This window comes from Ambystoma mexicanum, chromosome 2p, assembly GCF_040938575.1.
Source record: "Ambystoma mexicanum isolate Mex_15411 chromosome 2p, UKY_AmexF1_1, whole genome shotgun sequence".
NCBI lineage: Eukaryota > Metazoa > Chordata > Amphibia > Caudata > Ambystomatidae > Ambystoma > Ambystoma mexicanum.
This window is the reverse complement of record NC_090923.1, coordinates 1,428,913,097-1,428,937,837: the sequence shown is the minus strand read 5'-3', so window position 1 is coordinate 1,428,937,837 and position 24,741 is coordinate 1,428,913,097. Positions and strand designations below refer to the sequence as shown.

Genomic DNA, 24,741 nt, shown 5'->3' with positions numbered 1-24,741 from the left:
TCTTCCTCTAATACCGACCTCACCCAGATAATCCACACTTCCTGTTTCCTGTCCCCTGAATACATGTCCCTCCCTGTGCTCTAATTGGCCAGCTTTCCCAAGCCAATCCTGATCTATCAACTCTTCCTGGGGGGTATACATATGTATGGGTATGTCTTTAAAACAGAACTAATCCCCTCCCTGAAAGTGTTAAATTCGAAAACAATATTAAATTGGGGGCTAAACCCCACCTTCTTTCTTTGTGAAGATTTACCGTGCTACAAAGTAATGGCGACCAGATAAGGGCAATATTCGAGCTTGTGAAAGAGAGCAGTTCATCAGGCACCATCTTAAATAGAACAAGTTCCAAACTAAAGCCGTGGTGTGATCATTTTAATGTAGTTAATGGTCACCAGATCCTGTACTGCACTACACATGGAAGATGGTATACACACAGAGACGTTTTTATGGGAGGGCAAAAGGGGCACTTGCCCAGGGCCCCCACCTTGGAGGGGGCCCCACAAGGCTGCCTGATCTAAAGAAGTAAGATTCCTTGGTTCACCAGACTTAAATAGCACACATCAGGATATTGTATTGCATGGTGCTGAGGCTCTAAACCTACTGCCTCAATCAATTCATCATGTAATGCTTTCTGTGTTCAGTGTGGTATATATAGTCTGTGTGTTCCTTGCGGCACAACTCCTGTAGCATTCTTTCCTTCCTGTGGGAATTATATTGATCATGTGCAATAGCCAAATTTGAAATGCATATTGGTAAATTGAGTGCAACAATGGTTCAGAAGTTAGCTCAGTGTGTTAAGCACTAATTGCAGAGATATGTGTTCCTATGCAAGATTAGAATAGTGTATTTCCTTTAAGGCTGGCTGAGCCTTTCCTATGTCTGAAGTTTATAAATCTACCTGCATATGTACTTGGTCTTGCAGCACAACAAGTGCTATTATCAGCAATGTACCTGCACTAGATAGGGGTTGCTATAAAAACGAACATGCCATCCTTATCCTGGTAGCTGCTAATCTGCATTCACTATCCATGCTATGATACGTGTAGCTTTCTCCTTCCTACCAATTGGTCTCCTCTATCCATGCTTGAGCGCGTTTGCGTTCTGTGAGACAGCAATTGTGAGTTCTCTGACTATTCTGGGTTACATGTACCTTTTACATACAGTCCTGCATTAATACTACAGGCTGCATACCTTCCTGGGTGATATTGATTAAAAAAAATCTCCTGTATCTATAATAGATCAGAAGTAACCTCTTCGTAGACTGATAATATTGGGTTTCAAATGGTACTTGTTTATCAGTCTGATTAGAGCAAGAATGAAGAGGGTAAGGGGACATAAAGGGAGTAAACATCCTTATTTTTAATGCTGTGAGGCAGTATATCAACCTATGGGTTGTGATTGAGGCAGGGGGGCGGGCAGATATTCTTGATCACTTAATTCCTTAGGTTTGGTGGAGAGGGGCCCCAAAGATGTGCGTGCCCAGGGCCCCCAAAGTGCTTAAGATGGCCCTGTATACACACCTGGGGAAGCCCTTCACCTTTCCTGGTTACACTCTCATAGAATGCCCTCGAAGCTTCATTTCAGCATACCCATCTTTATTTATGTTGCTCCTTTAACATAAGTGCTTGAGAGGCAGAGAACATGACCAATGCATTTCGGGCGTGCTGTCCCCCTTCAAGGCCAAATGTGACATCAAGCAGAGCCAGGGGACAAATGGCGCTTCCCATTCGCTTGTAGCAGATAAAAGCTAAAAACAATCGTACACAAAGTAAATCTTCTACATGGTGTTTTAGCTTTGGGTTGACAGTTCATTACACACATGAACTTAGGGAGACACGTTTTTAGCTGTTATCTTCCATGTGCGAATTGAAAGCAACATTTATGCCCCCGCTTGATGTCAGATTTCACCCTCATGAAGGGTAGGATGACAAGATTTTCAAGACAAAAAAACGGGACGACCAACAACATAAATGAAGGACTTGCCTGCTCATCTGTCTCTCCTGCCCTAGCATACCCGACCTTTGTGCTCCCCTCCCCCAGTATCTGCATACAAATGGCGTGGTTTTTACTGTTGATAAAACCACGTAAATAGCAAGCATGACATTTTTATTAAAACTAATTGAATGATGTATTTTAATGTTATTTGTATACAATTCAGTGAGGTCCTTATGGGAGTGCAAACGGGGCTCTTGTCCTTGGCCCCCATCCTTGGATTCTTTGAGGGAGGCCCCCACTACTTTGGAGGGGGGTTCGGTAGGGAGATGTAGTGCTTCTGTATTCATTGGGGCTGCTGTGCACATCATGTGCTGAGCCGAAGAGACTAGATTGATAGGGAGGTGCCTGCCTTAGAGAGGCTCTGGGGACCAGGGATGTCTGCCCTGCTCTCGACCCCGAGGAGCTAAATGAATGGTTCCCCAGAGTCCATATTCCTGTCCCATTCCCAGAGACGTCTTTATGGGAGGGCATAAGGGGCACTGCCCAGGGCCCCCACCTTGGAGTGGGGCCCCAAAAAGGCTTCCTGATCTGAGGAAGTAAGATTACATTGTTCACCAGTCTTAAATAGCACACATCAGGATAATTTATGGAGTGCTGCTGAGGCTTTAAACCCATTGCCTTTCTGTTTTGGCAAGTACATTCTGCCTTGATCAATTCATCATGTATTGCTTTCTGTGTTCACTGTGGTATACATAGTTTGTGTGTTCCTTACGGCACAACTCTGTAGCATTCTTTCCTTCCTGTGGGAATTATGTTAATCATGTGCAATAGGCAACAGTGAAATGCATATTGATAAATTGAGTGCGACAGTGGTTCAGAAGTTAGCTCAGTGTGTGAAGCACCCATTGCAGAGATATGTTTTCATATGCAAAATTAGAATATCATATTCCAGCAAGGCGGGCTGAGCCTTTCCTATGTCTGAAGTTTATAAAACTGCCTGCATATGAACTTAGTTTTGCAGAACAACATCTGCTATTATCAGCAATGTACCTGTACCATACAGGGAATGCTATAACAACTAACATATCTTCTGTATGGTGAAGGTCTAGAAATTGGTTTGTTCATATGAGGTGTTGTAAAACCTAGGCAATCGGCTCCAACAATGGCCTAAACTGTTAGTCCAAGAGGGGAATAAGTATCCAAAATCAAGTCTATGGAACTATGGAACGAAAGCTTTCATGCTTGTATCCTGGCTTTGCCAGAAGACGATACAGTGATCCTGGTGAAAACATCTAATATATCTTACATTACTTTGCTGTCTTCTGTGAGGTTTGCCTTCTTGCATGCAGTGGCATTGTTTAGCCCGTTACTTGATCTTTCTTCTTATGTAGACCATTTGAGTGGAAGGTGTGGTAGACAGAAGAGAGCGGACCAGATGTTGCAGGCCTTCGGCAAGCATATTTCAAGGTCTGCTTGTTTGACACAAAAAACGGTTAGCTTTTTGGTAAAAGTCAAAGGTTTTTATGCACGTTTATAACAAGCCATTGTTTTGGAAGTATTTAAAGCTTTAAAATACAAATCACATCGATTGGTATGCTGGTACTTATATACTTCCCTTGATGATGGAGAGAATGAATCTAGAACCATTCCCATTTTGCATAGAACCCATCTATAATATTTTGTAAAAAAAATGTCATGTTTGGTAATGTGATTTGTGTACATTCCAAGTCCGTTTTGATAAAATGAGATTGTTTTAGTTTAGTTTAGTTTAGTTTAGTTTATTATTTGTATAGCGCCGCCTGGCCCTAGGGCATCCAGGCGCTTGCGATGAATACAACAAGAGTAATACAACAAAAATGTACAAACCGATTACATATTTACAAATTTACAGTCTTGGTGCATGCTAGTAAGGTAGGGCTAGGCAGTTTACGTTTCTTTGGATAGAAGCCAAATTTTGGTGTTGTGTCTAAATCTGTGAAAGGAAGGTTCTGATCTCAGCTCGAGTGGAAGTGAATTCCAAAGTTTGGAGGCAAGCACGGGGAAGCTGGAGCCACCTGCTTTTTGGAGCTTAAATCTTGGGATATTTAAGCAATGTGTTTGAGCTGATCTGGTAGGGCGCGCTGGCGTGTGGTGATTGAGATTGTCGGATAGGTATCTGGGTGGTTGGTTAGCTAGGCATTTGTGTGTGAGTGAGATGGTTTTATATTCAATTCTTTGTGGTATGGATAGCCAATGGCAGGTGCGTCTGGCGTCCGAAATGTGTTCATGTTTGGGTATGTTCAGGGCTGCTCGCAAGGCGTTGTTTTGTATGACTTGTAGTTTGTTGATGTTTTTCTGACTGGTTCCCAAGTATAACGCATTGCAGTAGTCAACTTTGGAAAGGACTAGCGCTCTGGCTAAGGTGATGCAGTTGGATGGTGAGAGGTAAGGTCTGCTGGCATTGATGAGTTTACAGGTGTAAGCAGTGGCTGATGATATGGAATTGATCTGTCTTGTCAGTGTGAGGGAGGAGTCGAGGTAGATTCCTAGGGTTTTGACGCTGTTAGAGACGATGATGTTATTGCCGTCTATAGTGAATGCTTGATAGAGTTTGTCGAGTTTATTAAGTCTGGGTTGGGAACCTAGGAGAAGAAGTTCGGTCTTGTCGTCATTGAGGCATAGGCCATGCTTGGCCATCCATTCTTGGATAATGGAATAAATGTTGTTGAGAGCAGTGAGGTCGGTGGAGTAGTCGCCTGTTAAAGGGATCAGTATTTGGGTGTCATCTGCGTAGTTGGTGTAGATGACACCCAAGCGGTCCAATATGTCAAAGAGGGGTTTCGTGAACACATTATATAGAGTGGGGGAGACGCAGGAGCCCTGGGGGACACCGCAAGTGACTGGGGCTGGGATGGCAGAGGCTGTGGGTGCGTAGACTCTCATGGATCTGTTGTTAAGGAAGGAATGGATCCATGCGTTGGCGTTATCTGGTAAGAACTGGAAATGAAAGTGTTCAAATGCAGAAATTGCAGTGTTAGCACAAATCCCAGCTTCACCCCTTCAGCCTTAAACCAATGTGTGATCCTGGGCATCGCATTTAATCTTATATTGCCAGTCCCTAAACCTTTCCAAATTGTCAGCCCTTCAGAGTGATTTCCTTCTCATGGTATGATCTTCATAAAATACTTATTCATGGTTTCACTGGCTATACGGTTACTTCCACTTTAATAGTGAGCATATTTATATTGCACACCACAGGCATGTGTTCCTTTGCTATCTAATGGCAACACTATTTGAAAACCATATCCCACTTCTAATCTCAGTCTTTCTGGATAAAGACACCTTCCTGGTAGCTTCTAATCTGCCTCCACTATCCATGCTATGGTATGTGTAGCTTTCTACTTCCTTCCAATTGGTCTCCTCTATCCATGCATGAGCACTTTTGCATTCTGTGAAGCAGCTAATGTGAGTTCTCTGTCTATTATGGGCTACATGCACCTTTTACATACAGTCCTGCATTAAAACTACAGACTGCACACCTTCCTGGATGCTATTTATAACAATGATCCTGTAGGCACTAGAGCAGTAACCTATTCGTAGACTGCTAATGTTGGTCTTCAAATGCTACTTGTTTAACATTCTGATTAGAGCAAGAATGAAGAAGGTAAGGGTATTTAAAGGGAGTAAACGTGCTTATTATGCTGCGAGACAGTATATCAACCTATAGGTTGTGAGCGCAACGGGTATGGGGGTGCAACCATTATTCTTGATCCCTTAATTCGTTTGGTTTGGTAGAGTGGGGCCCCCAAAGATATCCGTGCCCAGGGCCCCAAAAGTGCTTAAGATGGCCCTGCCCATTCCCTCCACTTTACAAAGAGTTTGACATGAATTTCCCTCCCAGGAATTTTTCACATAACCCTGCACCTAGTTCATCCTCAGTGATTTGCTATGAATAGAATGTTCTTTTTAAAGAGACTACAGACTACAGCAACCACCTTCCCTCTCCCCTCCACCCGATTGCGAGAGCAGCACCTCTTTGATGATGACTCGTGGTCGGAAAGCAAACACATAAACCAAACTGGGTCTTCCAATTGCATCACCTCCTTTGGCTCTGACTCTTGGTGGAGAAACAAATACATTTATTGGGCTCCACTCAGGAGGTCAGCAACTCCTCCTTCGGTGCTGACTAACTGTTGGTAAACAAATACATTTACCAAGCTCCTTCCATGCTGCCTCCAGTTAGGTGGCAAACAGACTCACCTAGAGTGGCCAACTTTTTGAGATCCTTTTTCGTGACACTTGCCCCCAAGGTGATGATGACGTCACAGCGCCATTCATGTTTGGCCCGCCCCATTTGTAATTTAAACAATTTGTTAATGGCTCTTAACACCTGGCTTAATTGCAATGGACAGTTGGCCACCCTAGACTCACCAGCGGCTGCATGCGGGCCGGCAGTGTCACTTACGTGTGTAGGCAGTTTAGTTTATTCAAGTAGTCATCCGGAGGTGCGGCCGAGCAGGAGGCACACTGTGACTGTTAGACATATATGCATATTGCACTCTGTCCTCCTCTGTGCTTTCCAGGTGTCCCATCAATGGAGAATTCATCAAACCTTCCCATTCTAAGCTACTTCATGTGTGTTTTTATATGTGCTGTGTGCAGATGTAATGCAGTCTTGCTTAGGAGCTCAATGCTGCACCTCTTACGGACGAGGCACCTAAAGGTGGAAAAAAGTCAGGGCAAGGAGCTAGTAAGTTGTTGCAGTTACATGACACTTGTCCCGTTCTTGTGTTACTGTATTTGTTGTATTCAGCACTCTTCTTGTGGAATTCTGTAAATGTCGTTTAAGAATGCCGATGTGCTTCACAGCGCTATGTTACCACTCCACCGCTCTTTACCCCTGAGCAAAATTTCTGGAAAAATTGAAGAATCTGTCAGATTATTTTGGGGGATAATCCTTCTTCTAGAATGAAGTCTGCAACTTCCATCTCCCATCACCCCTAGCAAGCTGAGTCAATGGCGAGTGATCATGGGAGTTGTAGTACAAATCCTCTAAAGAGCCGCTTGCTGCAGACGTATATTTACGATCAAAGGATAACCCTTTAGTGCAAAACTTGACTTTTACAAAGTCTTGGTTTTTTTTAATTAAACCTCTGCTGAAGGATGAGAATCAATGGTCTGCCAACTTTTCCTTGATGTTTTGCCCACTGGGGAGTGTATAGGACATGGACCTAGGTCCTTGTCTCTTGAGGTTGTGTGTCATGTTAATGTGCCTGGGTCTAATGGGGCAAGGCAAGGAGCTCAGCAGGGGGGTAATTTGCCTGCTGAAGAGGTGCACATCACTTGAAGATTGCAGGATTAGGCCCGAAAGCACGAATTCAAAAGGCGAACTGCGTGAGTTGGCTAAATTAATATATATATATATATATTATATACACACACATATATATATATATATATATATATATATATATATATATATATATATATATATATATATATATATATAGTGTTTATCAGTGCTGCTATTTTGTGTGTGCTGGTTGTTTGTAAACGAGAAAGAAACATGAGCCCTAAGTACACAAAAATACCCTTTTCTTGTCAACAATGAAAGTTTAGTTAGAAGTGTAAATGAGACCGGGACCCTTCCCAACTAACCACATTTCAGAAAAAGAAAGAATCATTTTAAATATGCAATTTCTTTTACAATTACACATTCTTGGCCTGATTTACAGTTGTGTTTTTTAATAGGAAAAGCACATTGAAAGCCCTCTGTGTCGTTTCTAAATATCGTCCCAAAGTAATCCCTAATGGGTGAAGCTGAGGGGGGCGGAGAGGGGTTATGGTACAGCGCCTCCTAGGGCTGGAACAAACACCACAAGCACAGCTGTACGATGCGAATAGTAGTTGTGACCAGTGTTGCTCAGTAAATATTCCTTAAAATGCACCATTTGCATCACAATTCATCAAATAACTCCCCCTTGGGTACAACTCAAACAGTGTCACAAAAGGAATGAATTGCCATTTGCAATTGTGGCCACTTTTTCATTGGTGCCCGAGACAAATGTATGGCTCAGTCTGACCCCGTGCACGCCACCCATATGATTTAGCCGCAGCCCACAAGCAATGTGGATCGCGCTTAGGGTATATGTGCAGTATGTCCGGCGGCCGGCCTGATGCCGTGCCTCATGCTACTAAGTCCAGCTATTACATGCTTTGGCTCTTACTCTTTATGTCCAGGTCATCCAGGACATTCCCAAGACCTTCCATTAGATGGGAAGAAGTGCAATGCTACCATCAGCAATGGCTACCTTCTACCACATGGTCACATGCAGCCATCCTCTGCTTCGGCACTGCCAGCGCACGCCAACGTTCCTACAGCTGACAGCTTGCTATTGACATCAGATAGCTAGGAAACAGCATCATATGCGTATGTGGCCTTCATATGCCTGATTCCTGGCTCCATATAGGTTAATTAAGTCAACATTTCTTCAGGCAAGTCCTTCATAAGCCTGAGATTTGACATCAATGTATATGTTTATTCATTGTTTGCCATGTGGGTGCCAGACTATGCCTATGCACTACCATCATTTGACATCACTACATTACCTATAATTACTATACACATGTTACTAATATGGTGATTCTGACCCTACTCCTACTACATTACCTATAATTACTATACACATATTACTACTGTGGTGGTTGTGGCCAGTGGACATGTTTTTGGGGGCATGGTCTGCAGCCATGCCCCCCAGAATCTGTGCACTGGGCTCAACCACCACAATACAATTAACTATGGAAGATGTACGTATCATACAAAGTCAAGTAATAAAACTCACCCTGACCCCCTACAATCAAAATGATGTCTGCCGACACCGAAATTGACCGCAGACTCAGCAGCATTTCCAAACCCCCTTTTCTCCTAGAAAAACAGCTCCACATTACCTTCATTCCACTTCCCTACCATTTCTACACCCTCTTTCAGGCATCAAATGAAGCTGAATGTCTTTCCCAAGCTGCCCGTTCACGGCACTGTCTGCAAACTACCACTGTGTCCACGGACAGCTATGACACCTGCCCAACCTTTTTCCACCTACAGAAATAGCCCTGTATCATCTTTTTTACACTCGTCAACCATTGCCAGCCCCTCTTCCCAACACCAAATAACCCAAAATGTGTTTTCCAGACCTTTCCCCCTGAGCGCCGTCTGCGGACACCAGCGACTGTCCGCGAATGAAACATGGTGGGTATTTCCAAAAATCTGACGCTCCTCACGCTTTCCCCATCCAATCAGTGGGTGTGTCCATTGTCCGCAGACATCACGTCGCCCTCTGTACCAATCAGAGGTCCGTCCAGGGGAGGCCAAGTTATAAGCTGTCCAAAATGTGCTTTTCCTATGGGTTGAGCAATTTAACCATAACTACAGGGACGCTATTGCAGGCCCTGTAATAGATATAGATACAGATATATGTAACGATTGAATAAATATATACACAAATGAATGAGGAAATTGATAGAGGATAGATAGATGCCTAGATGGACACATATAGAGTTATTTTCTTTAGAGTTCAATGTGCAGACAAACTGCCCTTTCTTTGAAATGACCTCAGAGTTAGACATACACTAGTCAGCACTCTTCCCCTGCACAGTGCAAGATGGTTATATCCCGTGTCTGCTAGCCCCAGAACATGAAAAGGCAGTGATAGATGAGAACGATGCCAGATACTATCCTGTGCCCATCAATCAGGAAATAGAAAAATCCATTGCTTGTATTTAATCAAGGGTATGTTCATAAATTAGCAAGAGGCTGCCATAAAGCTCCCCAGCACCAGTGCCCTGCTCTGTCGGAAACATTCCCGCCTGTACAGGGGGCTTTTAATGAGGTTCGAGAGATCTGCACCTGCATCTGTTCGGAGAAATCCAATATCACTCTCATAAAATGCCGGATATAAATGTGACCAGATAGTGCTCGCTTCTCAAGCTTATCACAGGCTTATTTTTTATTCAGCTCCCCTCCCCACACTGAATAATATCAGTTGTGTTTTTCAATGTCGATTCATGCCTGATGCCACCCACCTTTAAGCACTGCAATAGTAGCTGGTATTATTATCAAAAAATGAGGCTCGATTTATTAATTTCTAAAGGACAAAAGACTGAGTTGGTCATGCCAGGTTTTGAACACTTGCGATGCTCAGACTTCTACCATGTCAGGGCCGATTCATTAGTAACATGAAAGCTTGTTAAAAACATCACCATAAAATGGATGGATCGAGCTCTTCACTTGCAAGCTATCCACCCGAACCACTCATCTACAAGCTCCGTAGTATGATAGTGGTGATAAGTATGCAGCCGGGAAGACATTGGGAGCAAAGGCATATTGTTCTCCCATAAAACCAGTCCCCAGTTTGTCAAGAGCTGTCTGGCTATCTCCCATTCTAAGGCTGTCTGGCTATTGTACTCAACTCATCATCGAAATGAACGCTTCCAGTATATATAGGTCAGTGTCTCATCAACGTGCCTATGTCCCTATAGCAGGCTAATAGAATTCAAACAGCATGTCCTCCAAATCCATTGCTCCCATTATAAACAAGTCTACAGACCTCAATCAACCTTCTACCCAACTCCAATACTCATATTATAAGCAGGTCTATAGACCTCAAATAGCCTCTAATCCAACTACAATACTGATATTAGAAACCGGTCTACTCACCACAAACAACCTTCTCAACTCCAATACTCACATTACAAATGGATCTACAGACCTCAGACTACCTCTTACCCAACTCAAACAAGTACATTACAAATGGGTCTACAGACCTTAAACAACCTCCTACCCAATTCCAATACTCACATTATAAGCAGATTTATAGACCTTGCAGAACCTCTTATCCAACCACAATACTCACATTATAAGCAGGTATATAGACCTCAAACAACCTCATGCCCAACTCTAGTACTTACATTACAAATGGGTCTACAGACTTCAATCAACCTCATACCCAACTCCATTACTCATATTATAAGCAGGCCTATAGACCTCAGACAACCTCTAATCCAACTACAATACCAACATTATAAACAGGTGTACTGACTACAAACAACATTCTCAACTCAAACACGCACATTACAAATGGGCCTACAAACCTCAAACAACCTCTTATCCAATTCAAATACTCAAATTCTAAGCAGGTTTATATACGGGGCAGAACCTCTTACCTAACCACAATACTCACATTATAATCAGCTGTACAGTCCTCAAACAACCTCATACCCAACTCGAACAGACACATTACAAATAGGTCTACAGATCTCAAACAACCCCTTACCCACCTCATATACTCACATTATAAGCAGGTTTATGGACCTAAAAAAACCTCTTAGCCAACTACAAAACTTGCATTATAAGCAGGTCTATAGATCTCAAACAAACTCTTACCCAAGTCCATTTCTGACATTGTAAACTGCTTTACAGCTGCTAATGACTTCCTGTCCACCTACAATTTATCCATTTAACAAACAGGTATATAGTCCCTAATTACACCTCCAAAACAATCACCGCATTTCAGGTAGGGATGCAAACTCTCCAAGCAAATGCAATCCTCTCATGTAGATGTTGACAACCGCAAACAGATCCCTGTAGAATACAAATCGTTCAGTTAGGTCTCTAAAAACTCCTGATCAAGCTCCATCTCACTGGTGATAAATTGGCCTTGCACGACCTTCCTCTTTCTATCAGGCAGTTACCATCGGCCGCCCAATTTAAGAGAGCCCTCAAATCCCATCTGTTTGATCGAGGTGGTATATATACTGGTACTCTCGATTCATCCACCTCCTAACCATGGACCGAACGGCTTTTCAGTGCTTTCCTTTTCGATCCCATTCTGTATTTTGTTGTATTGTCTGTGAGCACTCTGAGGCCTGCAGGCGAGTTGGCGCTTTATAAAAATCAAATAGAATAGAATAGTGAGGGGGCGTGGCTAGGCGCCGAAGCAAGATGGCTGCCTAGAGGATCGGCTCCCCCTCACAAAAACATTTAAATTGCATTAGGTTTAATAATATTTTACAAAACTTACCTTATTCTTCGCGCCGAGCACCGCCAACATCCCGCTTTCACTCGGTGGAACTTCTCCGCGGCTCCGGCGTGCAGGAAGACTTCAAACGCTGCAGGCTCCTCTCGCGGGCTTCCGCATCGGACGCACGTCAGAACGCGAACCGCCCCTCGTGAGGAGAGGAGCGGCGTTCCCTATCAGCTGACAACCCGGACTGGGCCTAGACGTGCAGCACCTTCCCACGAGTGCGCCACCTGCTGGGAGTCAAGACAAAGGGAAAAAAAAAAAAAAAAGTAAGGAACAATCTTAAAGCGAACTTAATAACCAGTAACATGAATACATACTGAAGGAAAAAAAAAAAAAAAAAAAAAAAAAAAAGTGTGTGTTTTAAGTTGACAATGACAGCAGAAATACAAGTCTTCAACTATATTTAGGAGACTAAAAGTACTTTGAAGGGGCCGGCAGTAAAGTCATACTGAGAATTAAAATTATAATACTGAACACGTTATTCAGTCTCACTTCTGCAAAAACTCTTCTGCCCTGTAAATTTTACACCACTGCCATACCGTATCGCTGCAATTTTCTAACACTGCACAGTCAGACAGGTTTACACGCATCCAACCGGCGTATTCCTACAGCTCCACAGGTGCAAACCTCTTTTTTTGGATAACAGCTCTAAACAACAAATCTATTGTAATTTTCAGTAGTATATGCCTTATTATTCTGGGTTTTTCCATTTTTTGGTCTCTCTAGCTCAGAGCAAAGCCTTAAGAATAATATGGATGTAATAATTATATACTACAAGGCATCATAAATAACTTCTACAAAGAATCATACGCCATAACTACTTATTCTTGTTAACTTTTGCTCAGATATGGCAACCAGCAAAGCCAACCAAAAAAATGGCACCTCTACCAAAGACGCCACCGCCTCCTCAACTACTCTAAAAAGACCCAAAAGTGACTCCCCACCTCCAATTGGAATCTCAGACTCCGCGATTGAAACCATTCTAGCTGAAATAAGGGCACTCAAACCCTTTATGGAAACCACTAACACAAAGTTACAACAACTAGATGAAAGGTGGATGGGAGTTATCAACAGAGTAGATGAGGCAGAGAAAAGAATTGGCGCGCTTGAAGATTTATCACCCAAGGTTGCACAAATGGAGAAATCCATCAAAGAGCTTCAAAAACATAATGAAGATTTGGAAAATCGGAGTAGGCGTAACAACCTACGCATCTCGGGCCTGCCTGAAGGAGCTGAGGGCACGGACCCCATTGCCTTCCTACAAAAATTCCTACCGGCCATACTACATTTGCCTTTGGAAACCACTTTTAATATACAACGTGCCCATAGGATTGGCCAACCCTCAGTCTCTCCCTCAGCTCGGCAGCCACCAAGAACACTCATTTTTTACCTGTTAGAATACTCTCAACTGCAACTTATCATCTCCACAGCTAAAGAACGTAAATCTCTAATCTGGCATGGCAGTAAGTTATTTATTTCACAGGATGTGGCTAGAAGTACAGCCCAAAGAAGAAAGGTCTTTCTGGCGTTCCGGCCTGCCCTTAAACAACTTAATGTCCGATATGGCCTGTTCCACCCTTGCTCCTTTAAAGTTACATACGAAGGACGCTCTGCAGTCTATGATGATCCTGCTGACCTAAGGCTCTTCATACATTCCATCAAAAATGAAAACATGGACACCTCTTCTCCTGCGGCGGCCTCTAATTCATCTACTACTTGAAACTGGCTCCTCATCACTTGACTTTTACACTCATAAGTATCTAATTACCTAATGCATTGAATTTACATTGATATTAACTATGTGAGGGGGTCGCTCTTTTGGGTCCATCTTCCACAGGAAGTCGCTTCTTCCTAGTTAGCGACTCAGTAGGCGTTTCCTATCCCCCATATATATATCCCCTCAACTCCTTATCCCATGTCCTGTTTGATCCCTAAATTCATTCACTCGTCATGGTATACTACCTGTCAAGATGTGATCAAACCCCTATCTCCCTTCCCTGACCCTCAATGTTCCTTCCTTCAGCACAAATATTGGTGTAAACATTATTTCAATCGAATGACAATGGTATATGTGTATTTCTGTACGATAGCTATAAGATGTATGAATATCAAATTTCCGCCAGCTAGATGATATTTAAATGCATAACATGGAATATTAAGGGTTGCAAGAATCCAATGAAAAGATGTAAAGTACTATCTCACTTAAATAAATTTAAACCAACAATAGCTTGTCTACAAGAGACACACCTATCCCTCACAGAATCAATGAAACTCAAGTCTCTTTGGGTGAAGGAAGTTGTTGCTAGCCCAGCTTTATCCAAGAAAAATGGTGTCGCGATACTTATTAGCAAAAAACTACCCTACAAAATCCTTGCCCAAGATGCGGATACAGATGGTAGATGGGTATGGGTGAAACTGCAAATTGACACGACACAATTATCAATTCTCAACATTTATGGACCTACACTACCAGATCCCTCCTTTTGGAATAATATCAAACAAATGATTTTGAAAAATGATTTCGTCAACCTGATAATGTGTGGCGATGTCAATCAGGTCCTTGACCCCTTTTTGGATCGAAAATCCAGTTGCATATTTAAACCCAACAAAACTCACAAATCCTTTATAAATTGTCTGGGAGAGACAGGTCTAATTGATTCATGGAGGAAATCTCATCCTTCACATTTGGATTATACCTACCATTCTCCCCCACACAACACATTGTCACGTATTGATTATATTTTTGCTACAAAAACTCTTTCAGGATCCATTATAGACTCCAAGATTGCCAATATCATTATTTCTGACCACGCTCCTGTCATTACTTCCTTCTCCCTTACAGATATGAAAAAAGGTTCTCCCAGATGGAAACTTAACAATTTTCTTTTAAATGATCCTAAATCTATTCAATCCATCAACGCTTTCATTCAACAATACTTTAACGAAAACCAAGATCAAGATACCTCCACTGTCAATAATTGGGATGCTTTCAAAGCAGCCCTTCGTGGTCACATAATGGCCCTATCAGGCAAGAATAAAAAAATCAGGAAAAAACATCTCGATGATCTTTACTCTAAACTCACTATTGCAGAACAACATTATTATACTGACACTAACTCAGCTAATCTGCGACAAGTCATTAAGATACGCTTTGAAATCAATAAAGAAATTACCGAGTTGGCGGCAGGAACCATTCTGAAGTATAAAACTAAGATCTATCAAACTTCTAATAAAGCAGGTCAAATGTTAGCCTCTTATCTAAAAACCAAAAAAGAAAAAGTTCAAGTCTCTCACATTCAAGATAAGCTGGGCAAGATGCATCATAGGCCTGATGAAATATTGGAATGCTTTAGAAGATTTTATACGGAACTATATACTCCAGAATGCGCCATTCCCAGAGAAAACATTGACTCCTTTTTGAATAACATCAGTAGAACCACCTACCCTGACATTGATCTATCTCATCTAGAAAAAGACATCACTTCTATCGAAATTACCAAAGCCATTCATGGCCTCGGAAAAGGAAAAGCACCAGGCCCTGATGGACTATCTACAGAATTCTACAACACATTCTCTCAATCCTTAACACCAAAGCTCAAAAACCTTTTTTCATATTTTATCTCACAAAAATGTTCCTCGGGATCATTTTCTGAAGCTTTGCTTATCATTTTTCCAAAACCTGGCAAGGACCCTACTCTTCCTAGCAACTATCGACCCATTTCCCTTATCAATATTGAAAGCAAAATTTTTGCCAAAATACTTGCCAATAGAATCGAATCCTCACTCCCAAATCTAGTTAAACCAGACCAAACAGGATATGTAAAAGGACGTAATATATCCTCTAATGCAAGACTCCTATTAAACGCCATCAACCTTGCAGCCAATGACAAAAAAGATACACAAGGCTATGCGGCCATTGCATTAGATGCGGAAAAAGCTTTCGATCGTGTCGATTGGAATTTTATGTTTCAAACTCTACGGTGGCATGGTTGTGGTGAAAAATTCATTTCACTGGTCAAACTGCTTTACTCTGCCCCTAACTCCGCTATTTACTTAAATGGTCAAACTTCCTCCTCCTTTCACTTACTAAGAGGAATGCGTCAAGGTTGCCCCTTCTCACCATTACTATATATCCTCTCTCTTGAACCACTTCTAGAATTAATAAGATCTACAAAAAACATCCCGGGAATTCAAGTCGGTGCTTCAATAAATAAAATAGCTGCATATGCGGATGATATTCTTATATTAATTAAAAACCCCAAACTTCACATTCCCAACCTCTTGAGTATTTTATCACAATTCGGTCAAGTATCAGGATATAAATTAAACACACAGAAATCAGAAATTATGCCCTTAAATCCATACTGCCTTAAACATGATATCGTCACTTTTGGCCTCAAATGGTGCAATAGCTCAGTCAAATACTTAGGTCTTCGTTTTGCCCCAACTATCCCAAATACGATCAAACTCAACACTGAAACACTACTGGGCACCCTCAAGGATCTAACATCCAAATGGTCTCCACTATACCTCTCCTGGTGGGGGCGCTTAGATACTATCAAGATGATGCTCACTCCCATAATACTATACTATTTGCAACTTCTCTCCGTCCCATTATCCCTTTCCTTTTTCAAATCCATTTACTCTATACTACTTAATTTTCTATGGGGAAAAGGAAAAAGTAAGAGAATTGCCCTGACGAAACTGAAAGCCCCCTATGATATGGGGGGAGTTAGATTCCCTGACTTTAAATCATATCATCATGCATTTCTTATAAAACAATCTCGTCAATGGTTCATGGATCCTACATCCGCTGATATCCCAACCTGGTGTACATTAGAAAAACAAGTAGTTTTACCACACGAAATTACGGACTACATACACATTTTCAAACATTCAACTAAAAAGATCTCAGACCCTATCAAAGCCTCAATATCTGCTCTGCAAACCTTTCTTTTTCCTCACACTATAACTCCTAATAAGCATCTTTCCCCACTATTATGGCATAATAAGAACATAGTAATTAATAACAAGATCCTTAACCGAAAAACATGGATTCAAAAGGGTATCAGATTCATCCAACAGATTATAGATGACCCGTATGTCCTTTCCTTTCAGCAATTCTCCACCACTTTTAACATTCCTAAAAAAGACTTTCAATTTTATAACAACTTAATTAATTCCTGCCTTGATGCACTTGCCCAATTTTCCAATGAAATTCTTACTCCAGATGTCCTTAGACTAATGCACCTTACCATAGGTGGTGAAGTTCGAGCCTCTAAAATTTACAATATGCTCACATCAAATTTTAAGATTTGCCCTATACGTCTGAAATGGGAACACGATTTGGGCTTCATGTTTGAAGATGAAATATGGCATTGTCTGTTTGCTAAAATCAAACAAATATCGGTATCAGCAAATATATCACAACACTACTATTTCTTCATGCACAGAGCATTTATTACTCCGGCCAAATTGGCTAAGTCTAATCCGAATTATAATGCTAAATGTTGGTCATGTGGCATATCTCCCGCCACGTATATGCACATGTTTTTTGAATGTTCATTTACTGTTAAATTTTGGCAGGAAATCTGGAAGCTTCTTAAATGTATCTTCTGTGTTGATGTGCCCTTTTCCTTTGTTAACATATTTTTAGGAAGTATAGCCATTACAACGTATCTCCCATCTGACTCTGCAAGACTTTATGACTTATTCATCTGTATAGCTTTAAAATGTATTACGGCTAACTGGAAATACTCTAGTTTACTTTCCACCAAAATCTGGTGGAACACCATTTGTAACACTCATAAACTAGAGATGTGCATGGCCAATAATCACAACACAATTCCTAAATATAATGCTAAATGGTATTATTTCACCAGGTATCTTAACTGTTTTAATGCAACGGCTCATGGTACATAAATTTACACCCTTATATAAGCATCATTATTCATATTTCCATACTTATTTAGAAATGCTAGAGCTAGAACTTGATAATGTTTGAAATGATTAGATTATTTTGATGACATAATCCAATATACCCATTCCCCCCCTACCCTCTTCCCTACTTATCCTTATATGTTTCAAGTCTGTCTCCCTGTACGTCTTCCCCCAAATCTCTATTTTCACTACATATAAGTCACTTGTTGCAGACCTGTGATATAATTAATTCTAAACTACATGTTATATTAACACGGTTTATATCTATTATAGTTCATATTACAGTCACTGTGAATTTAACAAATGACTTAGCCTTATAGAAATACTATTACAAAGGATCAAAATCATTTACTATGTCATTTCTTTGTGGTTCTTGTTTTATTCAAAGTCTGTAACCTGTTGATATCTGTATCAAAATCAATATTTTAACAATAAAAATCATTAAAATAAAAAAAAGAATAGAATAGTGAGGGGACATGGAAGTCATAGTCCAAAACACCTGGAGAGATGCATTTTGCAGACCCTTGGTATAGCAAGATCATTTAAACATTCTCTTTCACTCTCCCCTCCGCGGTTCTTCTAAAGACTGTGCAGTGAATTTGAAAACCACACTCATGCTAAATTCTCAAATATTCACAATACCATTGAGACTGATCTGATGAGAGTCTCTGTATGGGGCCATTTATTTCTGCATGTGTCTTCTGCTAGCGCTAGAGAACACCCTGTCATTCATTCATTGAATGAATCCTACATCTTTTTTGGGTAGCTGTTTGGCATCAGCCATTAAAGAGGAGCAAGCTGTGGGCCTCATTACGAGTGGGGCAGTGTTGCGGCAATAAATCGGCCAGAATACCGCCCTACTGAATTACTGTGACCGCCACTTGGTCTGGTGGAATTACAGCCAGATTACAAGGGGTGGTGTAAATCCCCATTTTTTATGAGTACATAGGATTCTATGGGGGGTGTTTGGCAGAATTACCACGGCAGTAATTCTGCTGATTTTGCTGGTTTTTCGGCAGAGAGTTGGAAGATTTATCTCCAGCATCTGAAGATACATCCTCCACTCCAGGTCCGTACTCGTAGTATGGCGGGGTTGGAAATTAGCGGTAATTCCGTGAACACCCATTTTTTCTGGCTCCGCCATACTTATAATGAGGGCCTAACATCCATTCTTTCAACCGTTAACATTGATCCCTTTGCACTAATAAACCTTTATGATGTGACCATTAAATGAAGGTGGAAAACACTTTCGCTCTACTGTGCAGAGAGCAAAATAATGTACCCGGAATCATCTGCACAATAAAGAAACCCTTGGTAGACATTCAAAAGGTTTTGACCCCAAACCCAAGACACATGCAGAATCTGCATGTATGCAAATGTCATTGCGGAACATCCACTGTTTTGGAAAAATGGTATTAAGTACAGGATTGAATATGTTGGTAACTTGAAAGCGGCATCAGTTCAAAGACCTGCATTTATCTCATGGGTTCAGTAATCTCAGTGACATGTCACCCTGTTAGTTGTTTGTCAGTGTGATGCAGTTGACAGATTTTGCATTCTATAAAGTTCCAAAGGGTGGTGAATAATGAACAAGGTTCATGATACTGTAAACAAAGGATTGAAGAACATACAGTTGGTTTTAATGAGATTGCAAACCTTTAACATGGCTGTTTAGATTTGTAAAGAATACAGTTGGAAACAGCTGACTTTGCAGTTATGGATTCTCAAAACGTCATATGCGAGGTGTTGTCTTGGAACGTGCACTCTTAAGCCATGGCTTAATGAGCTATAATAAAAGACCCATTTCCATTCAAATAAATCTTATGCCCTTGATATGATATATGATATGATATGATATGGTATGATATGATATGATATGGTATGATATGATATGATATGATATGGTATTTATAACGTGCCTGTACCCAAGGGTTTCTAAGCGCCACAAAACAAGGAAGGGGGAGACCGAGGAAAGACAGGACAAACAATCCAACTAAGCCTTGTGTTATTCGGATCGTACAAGTGCGACAACAAAAGTGCAAGGGGGAAATGGAGGGGGGAAGTGCAGGGGAGAGAAGAGCAATCTGGGCACCATGGCTCTGCATAAGTTCAACCTGGTGAAGTGCATTTAATGCAGAGTGCAATCGGCATTACAGTTACAGACCCTAAGTGTGCAGAAGCAGTGCAGGAAGACTGGTCATTGAGGGGCCTGTACCCTGTGAGACTCTGAGGGTACCTGGCAACCAATCAGTTCAGGCTGACAGGAAGGCTAGCATGGCAGAGGGAGAAAGAAAGCAGAGGAGAAAAAACAAGGTCTTGAGCAGCTTCCGGAACTTCAGGTGGCCCGGCTCAACTCTGAGAGGGGCAGGGAGGCCTTTCCAGAGGGAGACACCTGCAGAGGAAAGCGATCTGCCCCTCCACCGTCTGCCTGGAGAAGCGTCTGACCATAAGAGATTTCGAGGTAGCTGAGAGAAGGGCTCTAGAAGGAAGGTATATACCCTGGCCCAGAAAGCTTTGTGGATGATGCAAAGGGTCTTGATCCTTGCAGCCACCGGGAGCCACTGCAGATATTTCAGGGCTGGAGAGGAGCCCTGGGATTGAGGCCATGGATAGGTCTTGCAGACCTGTTCTAAATTAGTTGAAGGGGGCGAAGAGTAGAGTTAGGCAGATTGAGAAAGAGGCGGTTGCAGTAGTCCAGCTTGTAGAGAACAAGACCTCTGGAGACAGTGAGCTTCTGGGGGAAGGTGAGAAAAGGTAGAATACCTCTGAGGAGGTGCAGCTGGAAGTGGGCCTTCTTGGCAAGGTCCATGATGTGAGGAGAGAAGGAGAATATGGAGTCGAAGAGGATCCCAAGGTTTTTAGCCACTGAGGAGGGTGAGGGTACGGGGTGGCCAGAGTATGAGAGGGAAAGTGGGAGCAGGCGTCCCAAAGAGAAGAGTCTTAATGTTACTTGCATTCAGGCAGAGATCGTTGAAGGAGCACCATTCCTGAATCGTGGATAGACTGTCAGGAAGCAAGGAAGGCGAGACGGCTGCGGGAAGCCTGAAAGAGAGCTGTGTGTCATCAGTATACCAAAGAGAGTTAAAAGAGAAGGTGGACATCAGCTGGGCCAGAGGGGCCAAGTAGACATTGAAGGGCCAGGCTGAGAGGATAGTGCCCTGGGGGACACTACATGTGGAGATAGAGGTGGTGGAGAGAAAGGGCCCAAGTTGGACCTAGGAGGGTGCGTCCAAGAGGAAGGAGGTCAGCCACGCCAGAGCCTGATCCATGATGCCCAGGTTCTCACAGAGTCGATTAATCAGGATGGCGTGATTGACCCTATCAAAGGCAGAGGAAAGGTCAAGGCAGTTGACGACAGCGGGAGAGGTGGAGTCAAGGTTAGAGAGCAGATCTTCACAGGTGTTCAGAAGGGCAGTTTCCATGCCTGTGGCTGCTCTGAAGCCAGACTGATGGTCATAGAGACAGCCATCAGATTCAGTGTGGAGGGTTAGCTAGGAGATGGACAGCTTTTCCAGGAGTTTGCCCAGGAAAGGAGTTATAGAGATTTGTCAATAGTTTGCCAGACAAGAGGGATCAACAGAAGGCTTTTTTTTAGAAGGGGGTGTACAAGGGAGTACTTGAGGAAAGAGGGGAAAGATCCAGTGCTGAAAGAGTGATTACAGAAATTGGCCAAAGCTTGAGCGAGAGAAACAATGTGGTCTTTGATAATTCTGGAAGAACAGGGGAGCACCTGTTTGGAAGACACATTCATAGATCAGACTTGAATAGAAACATAAGCAGGTGTTACCGGAGAGAGGGTGGAAAGAAGGAGAGAAGGGGGAGAGGGCAGGCACAGGGGCCTTAGAGAGGTAGAGGGAGAGAGAGAGAGGACAGGGTGTCCTGGGTTTTAGTGATGAAATGAGAAGCCAGAGCTGAGCAGAGGGCCTGAGAGGGAACAGGAGAGGCGGATACTGCATTAGGATTGGCGAGCTTCTTGCAGATTTTAAAGAATTTGGCTGTATTATTAGAGCCAACAGAGACGTGGGCTTGAATGTGGACCCCCTTTTTGGTGAAGACAGAGAGTCTGTTTTGCCTTTGGAGCAGGTGACAGGCCAGTTTGTCAGAGGATGTGCCTGATGCCCTCCACTTAAGCTCAGCTAACCTGCACGTACGTTTAGGGTGGGCAGGTTGGTGTCATAAAACAGCTGCACTTGGAAGTAGGCTTCACATGGATATTCATGGCAGAGGCAAGGATGTCCAGGGTGTTGGAGATGGCAAGATGCAGGTTGGATAGTGCTGTGTCAGAATGGGAATCAGCCGCAGGCATAGGAGGAGCAGAGTAAGTGGAGGCAAAGGCAGCCACTGACACTCACTTCATGGACTGAATGGCTGAGAAGGAAGGTGGCGGTGCTGGGGAGAGCTTTGCCAGGGGGGACGGGAAGTTTCAGGTGGGAATAGAGCAGAAAGTGGTCATTCTAAGACAGAGGAGTAGTGAGGGGTCTAGAGAAGGGGGTGTCTGAGGCGATGAGAACATCCAAGGTGTGTCCAGCAGAGTGTGTCAGACCAACCAAAGGGTAGAATGGAAAGGGATAGAGAGTCGCAGAGGTTGTGGACAAAATCTTGAGGCGGGGTCAGAGGCACCCGGGTGGAAGGTTAATATCTCAGAGGAGGATAAGTTGAAAGGAAGGGACTAGAAGAGAAGAGGTAAGGTCCGCCCATTCTGAGAGAAAGAGTGTGACCTTGCCAGGTGGCCTGTAGATGGTGGCCACAGTTAGAGAGAGGCCAGGAGAGATAGTGAGCCTGCAGACCAGGAAAATAGGAATAGGCCTGCATCAGAATGACAGATGCAGGAACCCACTCAGGAAAGATCAGGGCCACTCGACATCCAGGCCGATTGGTGCTGGGCTCGGAGAGAATTGTGTAGCCCTCTGGGAGAAGAGTGTCAAAACTCATGACAAAGCTGGCTGTGAACCATGTCTCGCTGAGAGCGAGGACATCAAGGTCAAGGTCTTCGAGGAGGTGGGAGATGTCAGAAGTAGTGTTTGTGGGCAGAGCGAGAGTTGAGAGTAACTACGTGCCACTGTTCAAAGACTTCCAGGGTGGGGTACAGAAGTGAGGTACACCTGGCAGAGGTGGCAGAGGGGCCTGTGAGTGGGCAGAGACAGAAGACAGAGGTGCCATAGTGGCCAGATAGGAGGAAGAGAGGGATGCCAGAGAGGAGGTAGAAGAGGAGGAAGGAGGTAGCAGAGGTACAAGAGAGGAGGTAAAAGGAGTAGCAGGAGGAGGGAGGAAGTTGATAAGATGTGGGAGACACTTATCAAGCAGGAGCAGGTTGCGCTGAGAGCCCCGGACCATGACGGTGCCATTTTGATAGACATTAATGATGGCTAAGGAGTAGTGGAAGAGGCCAAGAGGACCTTCTATTGGGTGCCACCATGAATGGGATAGGAGGAGAACTGAGAGAGAATAGAGAACATATGAGCGGTCCATAGCTCCGGAGATGGAATTACAAAGAGAATGTAAGTGAGAGTCTGTCTGGAGGAAGCGCTGATGTAGGTATCAGTGATGGGCGTGCCTAGGTTGGAGACCTGGATATCTTTCATTACCTTTTTCCTTCCAGACATAGTAAGAGGGATAGGATAGGCGATAGAGTAGCAGTTTAAGAAGATGGGAGAAATTGAGAGCACCAGAGAGGGAGCAACAAGAAAAGAGGAGAGACTGAGAGGGAGAAGAAAGAGGAAAAGAAGCATAGCCCAAAGCTGCGCAACACGGGATGCACAGGAGGGGAGGGTTCACAGAGTAGAAGCCCACCAGAAGCACAAGCTGGGAACAAATCACAAGGGGAACACAGGGAACAGCATGGACAGATGTCGGGTGGAGTGGCGACAACACAGCATGCTACAGAGAACGACGGATAGGCACAAAATACAAGTTTGGCAACCGCTGGAGAGGAAAGACTAATAAATGCGCAGAGACAGGGCAAGTTAAGACAGGCGTTGGGATGAAGAAAGCACAATGCAAAACATTAAAGTGCAACTTTCCTAGAAAGAGGGAAAAATGGCCTCGTTTTCAAAACACAACAGCAATGAAAAACACCCAGATTCGACTTTCATAGAAAGAGGATAAAAGGCCTAGTTTTTAAAACACAACAACAACACAAAACACCCAGATTCGACTTTCCTAGATAGAGGGGAAGACCCCAAGGTTAATAACGACAGTTCACCTGGTGCCAGATATGGATACAACAAAAACTGTGGCATGTAGCAGACTGCAAGAAATTACCTAGAAGTAATAGGAGAGGAGGGACAGTTAGATGGGGAGTAGTAACGGCTGTTCCACCTGCCCACCTTTCTTGCCCTGTCAGTCGCTGCTGGTTGACGGCTGTACTGTATGCTCACTCGGCGAACACCGGCTAACACCCTCTGGAGTTGCAACTCTGGGAGCTGCCCTTTGCCTCATGGCCATTCACCACAGGGGACCAAGAGGCAGGGGGCTGCCCTAGATGGACCTATTAAGAAGGGCAGATAGGCCAATCCGGCAACAGGAGTGGGGAGAGAGATGGGAGGGGGGAAGGGAGGAGCAGTGGGCAAGATACGCTACAAGGCTACACCAAGGATTTAATTAATAATAACATTTTTACAAAAGCTGACTCCTGATTGGAATTACCAAAATGTAATCTGGCAGTGTAAACACGCCACAAAGCTGCAAACAAGTTAGAATTACTCTGTCAATGAGGCCAACAAGTTTCCTTGTATGATGTTAAAGGCAGTATAACACAAGGCAATGCAGCTCAGCTAGTCAAGTTAGACTTTCCAAAGCGTGATGCAGA

The 24,741-nt window shown here is 43.1% G+C and overlaps 1 protein-coding gene across 1 annotated transcript in view; it reads left to right on the top strand.

The window, feature by feature from the left end:
- KCNH2 (potassium voltage-gated channel subfamily H member 2) overlaps positions 1-24,741 on the top strand; it is a 1,778,384-nt gene that overhangs the window by 952,710 nt on the left and 800,933 nt on the right. The window lies entirely within an intron of this gene.